The sequence below is a fragment of the Crocuta crocuta genome, unplaced genomic scaffold (genome assembly GCF_008692635.1).
Source record: "Crocuta crocuta isolate KB4526 unplaced genomic scaffold, BGI_CrCroc_1.0 scaffold363, whole genome shotgun sequence".
Lineage (NCBI taxonomy): Eukaryota > Metazoa > Chordata > Mammalia > Carnivora > Hyaenidae > Crocuta > Crocuta crocuta.
Genome location: NW_027531626.1, coordinates 177,847 through 191,612, shown reverse-complemented (window position 1 = coordinate 191,612; position 13,766 = coordinate 177,847).

The window sequence follows — 13,766 nt, the reverse complement described above, 5'->3', positions numbered from 1 at the left end:
GGGGTGCTTGGGTGGCTCAGTCAGTTAAGCATCCATCTCTTGATTTTGGCTGAGGTCATGATCTTGCAGTTTGTGAATTTGAGCCCTGCATTGAATTCTGTGCTGACAGTGGACAGCCAGCTTGGGATTCTCTCTCTCTGTCTCTCTGTTCCTCCCTTGCTTCTGCTCTCTCTCTCTAAAAATAAATAAACATTTTAAAAAAATCTCTATACCCCACATGGGGCTCAAACTTATGACCCTGAGATCATGAGTTGCATGCTCTACTGAGCAGCACGTTGCCCCCAAGCATTTTGTTTTTAAAAGTCAGACCACATGAAAATGCTGAGTGCTTTCAAAGAGATCTAATAATTTATCCCCTGCTGTTTGGCATAAAGTGGGTAAAACATTTTTAACGTCATAGAACAAAGATAGGGAAAAAATAAATTATATAAAAACATATGTGAGGTCTTTAAATGGGCGTCCTGGCTGCCGTTTTTCTGAGATGCTTTTCAGCCTTTTGTGTTGCTCTTGCCTGAGAAGTCCTGATAACAATTTCTATAAAGACTGCTCTGTTTTCGGATTTGTATTATATGAATGTGCCAACAAGAAATTAGTTATTTCAGAGAAATAACAACCACTGTGGAAAGACCCCTTCAGGGTTAGAATTTCTACTTCCTTGTATTGTTTAGATTTCCTACAATAATAAATGATTATGAAATCTAAAGATTTTCCAGGGAAGATTTAATATTAAGTTCAACTGAAGTATCTTATTCAAAGCCTTTAGAAAGAGGTGGGTTGGATTCGTAACTGTAGTTTAAGTTGATAGTGTTCAGGGGGGAGAGCAGAACCAAAGAAAAATTAACCAAATGACCAAACAAAGAAACAAACCCAAATTCACAAAAATACAGACACTCTATATACCATATATATATCAGCATTCATTGCTGATCAGTTTGTTAGATGTCAGACAGATGTCTATTCTGACTGATGAGCTGTGTGACTTTGGACAGATTGCCAGTCTCTCTGAGCTTCTGCTGTTTGAGAAGAGGGACCATAATACCTACCTTATCAACAGAGATGTGGCAGGAAGTGAGAGAGGGGATTTATGATAGAATGCCTGGCCTAGATTATCCTAAAATGATCATTTAGTCCCTCCCCCCTTTTTCTCAGGGATTACCCAAGGCCAGCAGTTTAGGGTGCAGGCAGATCGTTTGCTGCAGTATGTGAACCAATTCCAGTCTTCCCTTTGGTGTTTCTGCTTCTGTACCTTGTCAGAGTGTGAATGAGAAAGGTCCTCTCCTTTTGATGTATGGGCTTGGATTAGGTTAGCTAGGAAAGTGACATGTCTGGCTTTTTTCTGCTGCCTTGTGTCTTTGACCATGTTTCCGCCAGGCTGTGGCCTCAGTGTTCTGGTCAATGCAGAGTTATCGAAGCTGAGAGAAAAGGAGGTGAGGTGACAAACTGTGTGGGAAGCTCAGAGCTGGTGTTCCAAAATTCTTCTGAGTGGCCCTAGAGAGAGCACAGCCTTGGTTCAGGCAGGCTTCCTCTCCACAACAGCCAGGTTTCTCCTTTACCTTTTTAGATGTTCTACACTCTCTCATGGGGAGGGGGTGGTCAATGGTTTTGGCACTGATGGAAAGAAATCCTATTCCAAAGAGGAGGTACTTCTTTTATGGCTCCCAGTTTCTATTTTGTCTTTAAACCTCAGGTTCTCTTTTCCAGGAGAGATTTAAATTGGCTTACAGTAATAATTCCCATTATTATTAAATATGCCACATGCTTTATATCCATTAACTTACTTAATTCTACAACAATCCTGCAAGATACATGTGATTGGTCCCATTTTATGAATGAGAAAATTGATGCTCAAACAGATATGAGGACTTGTGCAAAGCAACATGGTTGGTGACAGTAAAATCAATACCTGGACATGTTTTATTTTGGAGCTGTGAGGTGGTTTGTCTCTCAGTCCTATTTAGCTGCTTTTTCACCCCACTCACCATACCACCATTCTGGCCTGGAGCAACTACTAGCTTAAATCCCGAGATGTGATCTCTCTCTCTGTCTCATCCCTGGGATATCATTAGAGAGAGTTTGCCAGCTGGGAAAAGATGCAAAGGACCCCATAGCATCAGTGAGTACAGTGTGTTCTCATAAAACTGGTGCTCTAAAAACAGTGACATTTTACTGAGAGAATAAACCACAAATTGAGTTTTTACAACTCCACAAGTGGAGCTGTATTAATTATCTATAAACCTTATTCTGAAGTGGTTCTCCGCTCTAAAATTCCAAAGGAAGCAAGTAGAGTACAGTATGTAATGTTCTCTGAGGTGGATGATCCAGTCCTCTCAGGTTTTAGAAGGTCTCATTGGGAACAGTTACGATCCTGAACTATATTATGATTTTACTCTTTGAAAGGCTCCGTCAAGCCCTCAGAGCAGAACAAGCTGGCCTAGCTCAGAGCACCAGAGCTAGATCAAAAGTGCATCAGCATTTTTTTTCTGGCAAAACAAAAACAAACATGAACAATGTTTCCTCTAGAATTGAAAAACAAAGTCAACAAGGAGAAACAGGGTAAAAAGAAGGACAGTTTGGGATTTTTGTAAGAATTTAACTTTGATTCAGAACTTGATGTGAATTGAATTTATTTAACTGTTATACACATTTAAAGGCTTAGGCCAAGGTGTAGAAGTTAGTGTAAGACTTCCCTTTGTTATCCACATTTAAGTTATATGATTGGTACACTAGAATTATTTTTCCTGAATGGACACAGAAGCGTGTATGGGCCTGCAGTGTGTACAGAGCTGTTAGCATCACTCAGAAATAAGCTTCAATTTCATTGCAGCCCATATAAATCTTGCATAGCAAAGGATTTGGGGCTTAAGGTAGCATTTCTACTTTGAACAGTGTTTCAATATGACAAACTTTTATCACCATCGAGTTTATTAATGTCCTACGTGTTGAAAGCATCTTATTTATTCTGAGATACAGAATCAGTTTTTATAGTAGTAGTTACCTCTTCAATAGATGACAACATTGTTGTCTGATATCACAAAAGGAACCCCTCCATCCAGCTATAACTGATTTGACTCTGTTGCAAGGAGCTCAGGCTTTGGAGTAGGTTCTGCTATTTATACACTTTGGTTTCGGGAGAATCACAGGTGAGTCTTAAACTTGAATGTGCTTACAAATCACCTGAGGTTTCTGTTCAAAGGCAGATTCTGCTTCTGTAGGTCTAAGGTGAAGCCTGAAGTTCTGCATTTCTAACGAGCTCCCAGATGGTGCAGATGTTGACGATAACACTTTGAGTGTCAGAAAACTATTTGAACCTTAGTTTTCTCATCTGGAGAAAAAAAGGGATGAAAATAAATACTTGGGAAAATTGTTAGGAATATTAAATGAGTCAGTGAGGTGAAGCATCTGACACATAGGAAGATTACCACAAATATAAATGTCCCACTCCTCCTTTTTCCCCTGTTTGTTCCTACCTAGCTCAACAGCTTGTTCAACTCCATTTCCTCAGCACCAATTTTTACTGGGTTTACTTTCAGATTTATGTCATATAATTAGGTTCATGGCAGAAAGACATGTGTGAATAATTAAGAGCCCACCCCTGTCCTCTTTTCCCAAATTATGTGCCATTCACCATTACATGGAAAATATTATGCCCAATGTGAATGATCAAGATTCAATTGAAAAGCAACTTGTTCAAAATAGCTGTAAAACTTTGCTTAACCAGTAGCAAAACATGATTATTTGGGATCACAAAACATAACCAATTATACTCTTAGAAGACACACTTCTAAAATAAAATGTTTGAAATGGTTGGAAATGAAAGAATGGGCAAACATATACCAGGCAACTCAAAAATAAGCAAAATGAGGGTTCTAATATGAATATTGAACAAGCTAGAATTCAATTCATAAAGTTCCATAAAGTAGAAGAGGAGGGAATACTTCTCAGCCCATCATCTGGGGCCAGTTTTACCCTGATACCAAAACCAAACACATCAGAAGAATAAAAACTGTAGGCCAATCTTTTATGACTCTAGCCGCAAAAGTCATTTTCAACAAAATACTAGCAAATTTTATCAACCTATCAAAGAGTTATACATACCAAATGTCATTATACCATGAATGCAAGGGTGGTTTAACATTTCAAAATTAATTAATGTAATATACCGTATTTTAAAATTACATGATAGTTTCAAGAAATGGAGAAAAGCATTTGATAAAGTCAGGTTCCTCTCAGGATAAAAACTGTAAATATAAGGGAAGTGACTCAACCTGATAAAGAGCATCTATGGGAACCTACAGCTAATATACTTAATAATGAAGGTTGAGTGTTTTCCCTCCTAAGATCGGGGACAAGACAAAGATGTCATTCTCACCTCTCAATACAGTAGTCTACTTGAGATTCTTTGCTAGGGGCAATGTCTTAGTCCATTCAGGCTACAATTACAGAATACTATAGACTAGGTGGTTTGTAAGCAACAGATTTATTTCTCTTTGGTAAGGAGGCTAAGTACAAGACCAAGGTGCCAGCTGTCTGGTGTCTGGTAAGGTGTAAGTTCCTGCTAGACATTTTTTCCCCCTGTGTTCTCATATAGCAGAAGAGGCAAGGGTCTATCCTAGGTCTCTTTTATAGAGGCACTAATCTAAATCCTCCATCCTCATGACCTATTTATCTCTCAAAGTTTCCACCTAATACCATGACCTTGGATGTTCAGATTTCAGCACATGAATTTTTTAGTGACTCAAATATTCACCCTATAGCAGGCAATTATGGAAGAAAAAGAAATAAAAGACATCTAGCCTAGAAAGGAAGAAGTAAAACTGTATTTGCAAATGTCATGATCTTGTGTATAGAAAAACTCAAATAATCCACTAAATGCCTATTAGAGATAATAAGCAACTTCAGGAAAGTTGTAGGATATAAGAGCAATATTTTAAAAATCCATTGCATTTCAATACATTAGCAAACAATATTCTGAAAATGAAATTCAAAAATAATTTATAATAGCATGAAAAAGAAGAAAGGAATAATTTAAATACAAGTGGATAAGACTTGGGTACTGAAAACCACAAACACAAAATGTTGAAAGAAACAAAAGATCTAAATAAATGGAGAGATAGTCTATACTCATAGATTGGAAGACTTAATACAGCATGTTAAGATGGCACACTCCCTAACTTTGATCTGCCAATTCAATGCAATCTCTGGCAAAATCCCAGAAATTGACAAGCTGATCCTAAAATTCATGTGGAAATGCATGGAATCTAGAAGAGCCAAAACAATCTTGAGAAGAACAACACAATTATAGGATTCATTTGCAGTTTCAAAGCAATGTACTTGGCAGTTTGTACTATGAGGTTACAAACCTATGACAGCATGGTACTGTCATAAAGATCAATGGAATGAAATTTAGAGTCCAGGAGTAAACCCTAACTTTTATGGTCAGTTGATTTCTAAAAAAAATTTTTTTTATTTTAATTTTATTTTTTTTCTTTCATAGTTTATTGTCAAGTTGGAGTCCATATAACACCCAGTGCTCGTCCTAACAAGTGCCCTCCTCCATGCCCATCACCTATCTTTCCCTCTCCCCCCTTCCCCATCAGCCCTCACTTTGTTCTCAGTATTCAAGAGACTCTCATGGTTTGCCTCCTCCCTTTCTCCATGGTCAGTTGACTTTTGAATAAAGGGCCAAGATGATTTGGTGGGGGGAAATAATAGTCTTTCAACAAATGGTATTAGGGAAATTAGATATTCACATGCAAAAGTATGATTTTGGAATATTATTGGAATAGTGGAAATTTTATTGATATAATAAACTAATCTCAGCTCAAATACCAGCATCATACATTTAGCATTTCTGCAAAGAAGCAGATAAAACTATCATATATAGGGATGAAAGTGATGGTATACTTTGAAATTGAGAGAATTGAAAAGCTTTGTCAAGCAATAAGAGAATTCAAAGAGAGTTATATACAAAATGAATACAGGGAAATCAGTGGCAATATCTCTATCTATATCATTATCTGTACATATCAACCAGTTAGAAGATAAGATCTCACTTGGAATAGCAGTCAAAAAGATGAAATACCTACAGATTCAGCAAGACACAGATGAAGAAAACTTTAAAATTAAAAATCAATGAAAAATATGAAAGAAGATTTGAACAAATGCAAACCTTTTGCATGATCTTAGAAAACACTTTCATAAAGTTAACAGTTTTCCACAGGGTAAATTATACATTTAACATGATCCCAATAAAAATGCCTGTACTTTCCCCCCGTGAAGTGGTGAAGTTTATTCAAAAGTTCATATGACAAATGAGACAAATGAGAACAGCCAGGAAATTCTGACAGAGAAGAGCAATGAGGAAGGGTTATCCCTATCAGATTTAACAGCATAAAGCAACAGCAGTTTTAAAAGTATGATAATGGTGTTTGAAATAAGCAGATGGAACAATAGAACAGAATAGCATAAATAAACCCATGTGTATACAAGAATTTAGATGATAAGATGATATCAATGAGGGGTGACAATATCAACTATTCAAATAGTGTTGGTATAACTAAAACCATCTAGAGGAATGCAAAGTTGGATTTATACTTCATAGTATATGAGAGTAAATTCCAAGTGAATAAAAGATTTCAATGTTAAAAATAAAGCCAAATAAATGCAATTAAAACATGAGGAAATTACAACTTTGGAGTGGAGAATGCCTTTCTAATTATGACTAGGAACCTAGTGCATGGCTCCCTCTGGATCCTTGGGAGGCTCCTGACACGTCACTGGGCATGCTCCTGGGTGGGGAGCAGGTCTGGTCTGGACTGCAGCTGAGGGAGTCTGGGACTGAGTCACAAGGCTGCTTTGGGGGCTACAGCTGTGACTGAGGTCTATGGTCACAGAAGGGCACACCTCCTGCTGGGTGCCTAGGCTGGCAGGACTGCTCTTGGATTGTAGCTGAGTAGGACAGGAGTTCAATCATAGGGCTGCTACAGGATCTAAAGACAGACCCAAGGTTGGCAGGCCTGTTTCCTGGGGCAGAAGTCCTTACATGTAAATCTTTCTCAGAGTTTCTTTCATGGCCCAGCAGTTCTTTGCATTCTAAATGGTTTGTATGCACAAGGCTACTGTGGCTGGAGCAGATTTAGTGAGAGTGAGTGGAAGTAGATGAAACTAAGGAGGTGAGAGAGGACAGATTACAAGAATAGTATGTCAGCAGATTATGATGATTATAATTAAGATTAAGATGGCAACCTAGGAGTCCCCTGAGCTTTCTTACACACACACACACACACACACACACACACACACACACACACACACACACACACCAAATGAACAGATACACATGGTGCAATTCCCTGTGATAGAGATCTGGAAACTAGCTGAACAGCTCCTACACATCTAACAAATGAGAATATACCCACATCGAAATGAATAGGAAAGGCCAAGACACACTCTTACTATAATCCCCACCCCAACAGAGTGCCATACAATTGGAATAGAACCCCACATCTAGCACCCCAACTTTTAATACTCCCACTAGAGGAACAGACTCCTAAAACACTTATGTCTGAAAGCAACAAGGCTTGTGTCCATAAGAGTCTAAAACTACAGCAAATAAAGAAGCATCTTTTTTTTACTTTCTATAATTTATTTATTTTTTTACAATTTATATCCAACTCAGCACATGGTGCAACATTGATTTCAGGAGTAGATTCCTTAGGCCCTTTACCCATTTAGCCCACCCCACACACACACACACACAACCTCTCCAGAACAAACCCTCTGTTTGTTTTCTATATTTAAGAGTCTCTTATGTTTTGTCCCCCTCCCTGTTTTTATATTATTTTTGCTTTACTTCTCCAATGTTCATTTGTTTTGTATGTTAAGTCCTCATATGAGTGAAGTCATATTTGTCTTTCTCTGACTAATTTCTTTTAGCATAATACCCTCTAGTTCCATCCACATAGTTGTAAATGGCAAGATTTCATTCTTTTTGATCGCCAAGTAATACTCCATCGTATATATATACCACCTCTTCTTTATCCATTCATCCATTGATGGACATTTGGGCTCTTTCCATACATTGGTTATTGTGGATAGTGCTGTTATAAACATTGGGTTGCATGTTCCCCTTCGAAACAGCACACCTGTATTCCTTGAATAAATACCTAGTAGTATAATTGCTGGGTCATAGGGTAGTTCTGTTTTTAATTTTTTGAGGAACCTCCATACTGTTTTCCAGAGTGGCTGCACCAGTTTGCATTCCCACCAGCAGTGCAAAAGAGATCCTCTTTCTCCACATCCCCACCAACATCAGTCATTGCCTGAATTGTTAATGTTAGCCATTTTGACAGGTATGAGGTGGCATCTCAATGTGGTTTTGATCTGTATTTCCCTGATGATGAGTGACATTGAGCATTTTTTCATGTGTCGGTTGCCCATCTGGATATCTTCTTTGGAGAAGTGTCTATTCATGTCTTTTTCCCATTTCTTCACTGGATTGTTTGTTTTTTGGGTGTTGAGTTGGATAAGTTCTCTTTAGCTTTTGGATAGTAACCCTTTATCTGATATGTCATTTACAAATATCTTCTCCCATTATTTCGGTTGCCTTTTAGTTTTGTTGATTGTTTCCTTTGCTGTGCAGAAGATTTTTATTTTGATGAGGTCCCAATAGTTCATTCTTGCTTTGTTTTCTCTTGCCTCCAGAGACGTGTTAAGAAGTTGCCATGGCCAAGGTCAAAGATGTTTTTGCCTGCTTTCTCCTCTAGGATTTTGATGGCTTCCTATCTTACATTTAGGTCTTTCATCTATTTTGAGTGTATTTTTGTGTATGATGTAAGAAAGTGGTCCAGGTTCATTTTTTCTGCATGTTGCTGTCCAGTTTTCCCAGCACCATTTGTTAAAGGGGTTGTCTGTTCCATTGGATATTCTTTCTTGCTTTTTCAAAGATTAGTTGGCCATATGTTTCTGAGTCCATTTCTGGGTTCTGTATTCTGTTCCCTTGATCTGAGTGTCTGTTTTTGTGCTAGTACCGTACTCTCTTGATGATTACAGCTTTGTAATACATCTTTTAAGTCTGGGATTGTGATGCCTCCAGCTTTGGTTTTCTCTTTCTAGATTGCTGTGGCTATTTGGGGTCTTTTCTGGTTCCATACAAATTTTAGGATTGTTTGTTCTACCTCTGTGAAGAATATTGGTGTTATTTTGATAGGTATTGCATTGAATATGTAGATTGCTTCAGTAGTATTGACATTTTAACAATATTTGTTCTTCCAATCCAGGAGCCTGAAATATTTTTCCATTTTTTGGTGTCTTCTTCAATTTCTTTCATAGTTTTCTGTAGTTTTCAGTGTATATATTTTTAACCTCTTTAGTTAGATTTATTCCTAGATATTTTATTGGTTTTGGTGCAATTGTAAGTGGGATCGATTCCTTGATTTCTCTTTCTGTGGCTTCATTATTGCTGTATAGGAATGCAACTGATTTCTTTTTTTTTTTAATTTTTTATATTTTATTTATTTCTTAGAGAGAGAGAGAGAGAGAGAGAGAGACAGCATGAACAGGGGAGGGTCAGAGAGAGAGGGAGATACAGAATCTGAAACAGGCTTCAGGCTCTGAGCTATCTGTTAGCACAGAGCCTAACGCAGGGCTTGAACCCATGAACCATGAGATCATGGCCTGAGCTGAAGTCGGACGCTTAACTGACTGAGCCACCCAGGCGTCCCGGAATGCAATTGATTTCCGTGAGTTGATTTTATGTCCTGAGACTTTGCTGAACTCATGGACCAGTTCTAGCAGGTTTTTTGGTGGCATGTTTTGGGTTTTCCATGTAGAGTATCATGTCATCTGAGAAGAGTGAAAGTTTGACTGATTGGATGCCTTTTATTCCTTTGTGTTGTTTGATTGCTGAGGCTAAAACTTCCAATACTATGTTGAATAACAGTGGCAAGAGTGCACATCCCTATCTTGTTCCTTACCATAGGGGGAAAGCTGTCAGCTTCTCCCCATTCAGTATGATATTAGTAGTGGGTATTTCATATATGGCTTTTATGATCTTGAGGTATGATCCTTCTATCTGTACTTTGTTGAGGGTTTTTATCAAGAAGGGATGCTGTATTTTGTTAAATGCTTTCTCTGCATCTATTGAGAGGATCATGTGGTTCTTGTCCTTTCTTTTATTGATGTGATGTATCATATCAATTGTTATGCAGATATTGAACCAGCCGTGCATCTCAGATATAAATCCCACTTGGTTGTGATGAATATTTTTTTTTAAAAATATTGTTGGCTCCTGTTGGCTGCTATGTTGTTGAGAAGGATTTTTGTGTCCATGTTCATCAGGGAAATTGGTCTATAGTTCTCCTTTTTAGTGGGGTTGTCTGGTTTTGGAATCAAGGTAATGCTGGCTTCATAGAAAGAATTTGGAAATTTTCCTTCCACTTCTATTTTTTGGAACAGCTTCAAAAGAATGGATGTTAACTCTTCCTTAAGTGTTTGGTAGAATTCCCCTGGAAAGCCATCTGGCCCTGGACTCTTGTTTTTTGGGAGATTTTTGATTACTAATTCGATTTCTTTACTGGTTATGGATCTGTTCAAATTTTCTATTTCTACCTGTTTAAGTTTTGGTAGTTTGTATGTTTCTAGGAATTTTTCCATTTCTTCCAGATTGACCATTTTATTGGCGTATAATTGCTCATAATATTATCTTATTATTGTTTGTATTTCTGCTGTGTTTGTTGTGATCTCTCCTCTTTCATTCTTGATTTTATTGATTTGGCTCCTTTCCTTTTTCTTTTTGATCAAACTGTCTAGGGGCTTATCAATTTTATTAATTCTTTCAAAGAATCAGCTTCTCTTTTTATATCTGTTCTACTGTGTGTGTTTTTTTTTTAATTTTGTTTTGATAGCATTGATTTCTGCTCTAATCTTTATTATTTCCTGTCTTCTGCTGGTTTGGGGTTTTATTTGCTGTTCTTTCTCCAGCTCTTTAAGGTGTAAGGTTAGAGTGTGTATATGCGACCTTTCTTCCTTCTTTAGGAAGGCCTGGATTGCTATATGCTTTCCTCTTGTGACCATCTTTGCTGCGTCCCAGAGGTTTTGGGCTGTGGTGTTATCATTTTCATTGGCTTCCATATACTTTTTAATTTCCTCCTTAACTTCCTGGTTAGCCAATTCATTCTTTAGTAGGATGTTCTTTAGTCTCCAAATATTTGTTATCTTTCCACATTTTTTCTTGTGGTTGATTTCGAGTTTCATAGTGTTGTGGAGTGAAAATATGCACGATATGATCTCAGTCATTTTGTACTTGTTGAGGGCTAATTTGCGTCCCAGTGTGATCTATTCTGGAGAATGTTCCATGCGCACTCAAGGAGAATGTGTATTCCGCTGCTTTAGGATGAAATGTTCTGAATATATCTGTTAAGTCCATCTGGTCCAGTGTGTCATTCAAAGCCATTGTTTCCTTGTTGATTTTCTGTTTAGATTATCTGTCCATTGTTTTAAGTGGAGTGTTGGAGTCCCTTACTATTATGGTATTATTATCAATGAACTTCTTTATGTTTTGTGATGATTTGATTTATATATTTGGGTGTGCCACATTTTTTTAAAGGATAGTTCTGCCAAGTTCTTTTTTTTTTTTTTGCTTAATATTCAGATATTTATTTTTTATTTTGTTTTATTTCATTTTTTTATCAATTAGGAACCATAATTTTATTTTATTTATTTTTGCAAATAGTTTATTGTCAAGTTGGTTTCCATATAACACCCAGTGCTCATCCCAACAAGTGCCCACCTTCATGCCCATCACCCTCCCCTCCCCCCACACCCATCAGTCCTCAGTTTGTTTTCAGCATTCAAGAGTCTCTCATAGTTTGCCTCTCTCCCTCTCCCCCAACTATTTCCCCCCTTCTTCTCCCCCATGGTCCTCCATTAAGTTCCTCCTAATCCTCCTATATGTGCAAACATATGGTATTTGTCCTTCTCTGCCTGACTTATTTCGCTCAGCATAACACCCTCAAGGTCCATCCATGTTGCTACACATGGCCAGATTTCATTGTTTCTCATTGCCATGTAGTATTCCATCATATAGATAAACCACATCTTCTTGATCCATTCATCATTTGATGGACACTTAGGCTCTTTCCATGTTTTGGCTATTGTTGAGAGTGCTGCTTTGAACATTGGTATACATGTGCTCCTATGCATCGGCACTCCTGTATCCCTTGGGTAAATTCCTAGCAGTGCTATTGCCACATTTGACGCATAAATGTTTACAATTGTTATGTCTTCTTGGTGGATAGACCTCTCAATTATGATAAAATGCCCTTCTTCCTCTCTGTTTTATTTTAAAGTCTAGATTGTCTATATAAGTATGACTACTCTGGCTTTCTTTTGGCTACCATTAGCATGACAGATGGTTCTCCATCCCCTTACTTTCAATCTGAAGGTGTCTTTAGGTCTAAAGTGGGTCACTTGTAAATAGCATATGGATGGATCTTGTTTTCTTATCCATTCTGTTACCCTATGTCTTTTAATTGGAGCCTTTAGACCATTGGCATTTACAGTGAGTACTGAAAGATATGAATTTATTGCCATTATGTTATCTGTAGCGTTGGAGTTTCTGGTAATATTTTCTGGTCCTTTCTAATCTTTGTTGTTTTGGCTATTTGTTTGTTTGTTTCCATCTTTTCTCACCTTGGAGAGTCCCCCTTAAAATTTCTTGCAGGGCTGGGTTAATGGTCATGAACTCCTTTAATTTTTGTTTATCTGGGAAACTTTTTATCTCTCCTTGTATTTTGAATGATAGCCTTGCTGGATAAAGAATTCTTGGCTTCATATTTTTCCGATTCATTACATTGAATATATCCTGCCACTCCTTTCTGGCCTGCCAAGTTTCTGTGGATAGATCTGATGCAAACCTGATCTGTCTTCCCTTGTAGGTGAAGGACTTTTTTCCCTCGCTGCTTTCATGATTCTTTCCTTGCCTGAGTATTTTGTGAATTTGACTATGATATGCCTTGTTGATGGTCAGTTTTTGTTGAATCTAATGGGAGTCCTCTGTGGTTCCTGAATTTAGATGTCTGTGTCTTTCCCCAGGTTAGGAAAGTTTTCTGCTATGATTTGCGCACACAACCCTTCTACACCGTTTTCTCTCTCTTCATCTTCTGAGATTCCTATGATTCTGATGTTATTCCTTTTTAATGAGTCACTGAGTTTACTCATTTTTATTTTGTGCTCTTTTGCCTCTGTCTGTGACCAAGATGTCAGTGCTGCCAGGCAGCACTTCCATCCTGAGTTTTATCTCAAATGGGACTGTGTTTCCCAACCCCTCACTTCTGAGGGACTGTGGCTTTCATCCTCTCAGACCTTTTGGGAAAGGATCTCACTGAGCAATGGCAGGGTGCCCACCTGCCCCCAGGGACGTTCCTGAGACTGTCAGGCTGCCAGTACCCAGAGACTGTGGATGGGTGTCAGCCTGCCCCAGAAAGTTTGTGGGTTTGTGTAGCAGCAGCATTTCAGGGATTATGGAAAATCATAACTCACATCTAGCACCAGACTTCCCCCTTAACATTCTTGTTCCAGCACCAGCAAATGTGACTGTTCTCTGGGGTCCAGTGGGACCTTTGCCTGTTGGGTGGCCACACAGCCTCTACCAAATGTCCTCCTAGCAGGGGAACCGCCTCTCCCTATGTGGCCCTCTGACCCCTCGGACCTCGCTCTCTGCTCCTGGGGATTCTCCCTTCCCATCAGAGCACTACCAGGTATCAAGC